Raw genomic sequence first — 5,361 nt, 5'->3', positions numbered from 1 at the left:
GGTTTGTGCCCGGCCCGTTACAGGCCGGGCGAAGGAAGCCATTCGAACACGAGACAACGTTTGACAATATTTCAAGCCGGGTGCCTTCCCCCCCGTGGAGGGGGGAAGGTCATTGAACCTGGGCGTCACCACCGGACCGAGGAGTTACGGCCCGGGGGACGATCGCCCGAGTAGGTGCCCGAGACTTACGTGGTTTAGGAGACCGGGTCTAGGCCCCACCGTTCCCGGCGAGGCCCAGGGTTTGGTTCGCTGCGTTACGGGTCCCGGTCTAAGGCATTCAGGCGTGCGCTCAAAGCCAAGCTCTCCACCCCGGAGGGTATGAGCGAGGCCCGGTGGTACGCTCCCAAGTCCCCCGCTTAGGGGAAGGCGCTGGGTAGATCCCACCTAGTCAGGACCGGCGGGCACCGGCCGTCTCCTTCGGGTGTTTAAACGCATCCGGGGTTCGTGAGGCCCCTTCAACTCGCGCACCGGCCTTAGACTATTATACGGTCCGTCTCTGCGAAGCCAACATCGGGGTATTTGCATGCGCTCTTAAGCTCCGCTCCAACCCCGTGAGGGGAAAGAGTTTCGCCCGGCGGTACGCTCCCGTCCACCACCACCCCCTGTGCCGGGGGGATGGGTTCAGGGAGATCCCACCGAGGCCGGCGAGCACCGGCCAACGCCCTGGGGGTGAGTAAGCCCCTTTGACTCGCGCACGCACAATCAAGCCTTCAACGATCAATGGTTGGTTTAACGACCCGGCGGGCGGCTCCGGCGCCACTCTCCCCCCCGCGAACGAGGGGGGCGGACCGGGGTACCTATGCACCTAAGGCGGTCCTCGCATAACCCCGAGTTCCGAAGCCGGCTCGCTACGTCCACCCACCCGGAGGGGGAGAGACTCACGTCGGCCGACGACGAAAGGTACGAGGCTTCTGCGGTCCATACCTTGAAGGTACCCGCCGGGGGAGGTTTGGCCTCTCGAGTCCGACTCGACAACCGGCCGTGGCCAGGTCACCGTTAATGATCCTTCCGCAGGTTCCCCTACGGAAACCTTGTTACGACTTTTACTCCCTCTAGATGCCCAGGTTCGATCGACTTCCCACCTCAACGAGGCAACCCCCCGGTAAAGGGGCACCTCGGAGACGGTCCGAGGACCTCACCAGGCCATCCAATCGGTAGTAGCGACGGGCGGTGTGTACAAAGGGCAGGGACTTAATCGACGCGGGCTGGTGACCCGCGACTACTTGGAATTCCTCGTTCAAGGGGAAAAGTTACAATCCCCTATCCCCAGCGGGGAAGGCGTTCATAGGATTGCCCAGGCCTTTCGGCATAGGATGGATGCACATGCTGAACCAGCCAGTGTAACTCACGTGCGGCCCCGGGCGTCTAAGGGCATCACAGACCTGTTATGGCCCCGAATCTCATACGGCTTTGCCTTGCCCCGGATCGCTCTAAGAAGTTCGGCCACCGACCGACGAACCCCTCGGGCCGCAAGCCCCCACAGGGACCCAAGGGAGGGCCGTGTAACTTTTTAAGGCACAGGGTCTCGTCCGTTATCGGAGTTAACCAGACGAATCGCTCCACGAACTCCCAACGGCCATGCACCACCACCCACAGAATCAAGAAAGAGCCATCAATCTGTCAATCCTTACCGTGTCCGGGCCGGGTGAGATTCCCCGTGTTGAGTCAAATTAAGCCGCAAGCTCCACTCCTGGTGGTGCCCTTCCGTCAATTCCTTTAAGTTTCAGCTTTGCAACCGTACTCCCCCCAGAGCCCAAAGACTCGTGGTTTCCCTCACGCTGCCCGGCGGGTCATGGTCGCTAGCCTCACGCCGCCGGATCGCGGGTCGGCATAGTTTACGGTCGGAACTACGACGGTATCTGATCGTCTTCGCTCCCCCGACTTTCGTTCTTGATTAATGAAAACATTCTTGGCAAATGCTTTCGCTTTCGTTCGTCCCACACCGGTCAACGAATTTCACCTCTATCGGTGTGGTACGGATGCCCCCGGCCGTCCCTCTTAATCATTGCCCTCGGTCCTTAAAACCCACGAAACAGGACCGTGGAAGCCCCGGAGCCCCACTCCGGAACGACCAGCCGTCCCGAAGGAGAGACCCCGAAGCCCCGCGGAAGGGCCCTATTCCATTATTCCTAGCTCAGTCAGACATGGCACGTGTCGGCCTGCTTTGAGCACTCTGCTTTATTCAAAGTAAACGCTCCGGACCCTCCAACCCACCGTGCACCGCAGTGAAGTACCCAGCTAAGGGCTTCTCCGCGGCCGGCGAGCAGAGGACACCGGCGGGTAGGGACCAGGTCCCAACATCCACCCAGAGACAGGGGGTCACCCCCGAAGGAGCTCCCCACGCCATCCCGGACAGTACAGGGGATCCGAGACCTGTCCCCACATCCAACTACGAGCTTTTTAACTGCAGCAACTTTAGCATACGCTATTGGAGCTGGAATTACCGCGGCTGCTGGCACCAGACTTGCCCTCCAATGGGTCATCACTCACGGACATAGATTGAGTTCATTTCGATTACGCTCCACAGGTTCATAGGACCCGCATCGATATTTTTCGTCACTACCTCCCCGTGTCGGGAATGGGTAATTTGCGCGCCTGCTGCCTTCCTTGGAAGTGGTAGCCGTTTCTCAGGCTCCCTCTCCGGAATCGAACCCAGATTCCCCGTTACCCGTGGTCACCACGGTAGGCACGTAGCCTACCGTCGAAAGTTGATAGGGCAGACACTCGAATGATACGTCGCCGCCCCGGAGGGCTTAACGATCGGCCAGAGGTTATCTAGAGTCACCAAAGCGACCCGACCGGAGCCGGGAGGGTTTTTCGGTTCTGATAAATGCACGTATCCGGGGGACAGGGGCCGGGAGAGCATTTCACGCCGACCCCCAGAACCCTTCCAACGCTTCGTTTGCATGTATTAGCTCTGGAATTACCACAGTTATACCAAGTAACGTGTGGAGCGATCAAAGGAACCATAACTGATTTAATGAGCCATTCGCAGTTTCACTGTACCAAAACCCGTGTGTACTTAGACTTGCATGGCTTAATCTTTGAGACAAGCATATAATACTGGCAGGATCAACCAGACCGACCCCCCTTGGATCTCAAACCCCGGACGGGGAAAGAGAGGGGGCGCATGGAGCCCGTGAGAGTGATCTCAGGGGACACCAGCGAAGAGGATCGAACGCGACCCCGCTGTGGGGGTCTGCAATCGACTTGGCAACTTGGAAAACGTATGATTCTCGCCCGGACGGTGCAGGCTAGGGGCCGGGTCCTTCCCTCAAACGGATCCCGACCCTAAGGCACCACCGACGCGGACGTTGAACGGACCTACTGTTGGATCGACCGGCCGACTAAGTCCCCCTCGGAACCGTTCTGGACAAGCGGACATGCCTCTTACGGGCATCCACGAGCCATGGAGGCTGGGAGCACAAGGTGGGGAGGATCGCTCTAAGCACTGTATTTAGGCTTAGAAGCCTGCCCCTGGTGCTCCGCGTATACCGAGCTCGAACGGCCGTGAAGGACAGCCGTTAAGGGAAGAGAATGGAAGAGAATCCTGGCCCCCTCAAAGCGCGAGGAAGTCGGCATAGGTTTTTACGGTACGCCACCACCGGAGCCGTCTGATGTTCAGAAGACGAAGGGTTTTGCCCTCAATCTCGTAAGGTCGAGGGCTCACCACCGAACTTCCAGCCGCGGTCCTTGGTAGGACCGATACGCGGACAAGCCGCAAATCCTGGCCCCCTCGCAGTGCGAGGAGGTCGGCAAAGGTTTACGGTTTCGCCCCCCGGAGCCTACGGAAGTCTGCGTTTAAGAAGACGAAGGGTCGGATCCCGTAGGCCGACCCTGCGAACTTCCAGCCGCGGTCTGTGGAAGACCGATCCGTGTCACCTCTAATGCGCTCTTTGCCTCCGGCCGTTTCCAGCCGGGGGCCCGGTGGTGCGCTCCCACGTCCCGCTCAAAGGAGGGGAAAGGTCGGGAGATCCCACGGACCGGCGGATGACCGCCGGCCAACGCCTCGGGGGGTTACGCGGCCCCGTCGACTCGCGCACGGGCAAATTTATGGGTTTAAAAAGGGGGACAATCCTCATACGTTCGACCCCCCGGTGCCCAGGGAAGTTGACCCTCCCCGGGCAGGCATATCGAACGAATCATCGGTCGGAAAACTCTCTCTTTCGGGACGGGGGAAACCCCTCATACGCTCGACCCCCCATGCCCAGGAATGTTTTACCTTCCCAGGCATACATCGAACGAATCATCGGGGTGGACACAACGGGCTTATAACAATCGACGGGGCGGCCCGTTCCACCCGCCCCACAAGTGGGCAGATGGTCGGTGGCCTATAGACCCACAGGCAGTCCCAATACCACCGTGATACGAGATCCGGGGTTGGGACTTGACCTTAAAGGTACCCGGTCGAGGCGGACCGAGTGGAAGCCACTCGGATTTATGACAGTGGTAGGCCCCACGGACCTTGGGGACCACTCCCCATCGCTCTGCCCGGCACCTGGCTCGGAAACCGGGACTAATTTTGGCAGTAATACGCTATCGGTCTTGGTTCTCACTGGTTCATACACCCAAGATGGGCGAACGTCGAACGCGAACGGGAGCAATCAACGCCCATAACCCCTAATTATGCACGAACCGGGGGCTATATAAGGGGTCGCCTTCACTCGGAGCCGTCAGTCTCTCACCATGGATAGCTGCCCGCTTTGCGAACAAGCCATTGCTACGGATCTGACTTTCCACTTTACCATCTTCCACAGACTCGGACCGGACGACGCAGCCTTCCTCCGAGAACTGGACCGAAGCGGGGAGAATTCATCACAGCTCGACTGCCCTCTCTGCGGCCTGCCGTCTCTCTCTTCGCCGGCAGATCACCTGGGCTCGGCGCATTCCCTCAAAGGCCTCGCCCTTCGGATCGCTCTCTCTGCCGCTCGACGCCTTCGCACCCTCCACCTTCTGCGTCGCTATCAACAGTCTAAGCCGCGGAACCCTCCACCGCCCTCGGGATCCCGTTCCCCGAATCCAGCCTCGCCGCCGGGACCAAGCACGCCGGGACCGAGCGCGCCGGGACCGAACACGCCGGGACCGAGCACGCCGGGACCGAGCACGCCGGGACCGAACACGCCGGACCCGAACACGCCGGACCCGAACACGCCGGACCCAAGCACGCCGGACCCAAGCACGCCGGACCCAACCATGCTGTACCCAAGCTCACCGGACCCAAGCACGCCGGAGCCAACCACGCCTGATGCTTGCCCGCTCTGCGAGCAAGCCATTACGGATCTGACTTCCCATTATACCACCTTCCACCGCCTTGGATCTGCCGACATTGACTTTCTCCGGGGACTGGACCAAAGTGGGGAG

Source organism: Hoplias malabaricus, unplaced genomic scaffold, assembly GCF_029633855.1.
Source record: "Hoplias malabaricus isolate fHopMal1 unplaced genomic scaffold, fHopMal1.hap1 scaffold_60, whole genome shotgun sequence".
Classification (NCBI taxonomy): Eukaryota; Metazoa; Chordata; class Actinopteri; order Characiformes; family Erythrinidae; genus Hoplias; species Hoplias malabaricus.
The sequence above is the reverse complement of the archived record's forward strand: the minus strand, read 5'-3'. Positions refer to the sequence as shown.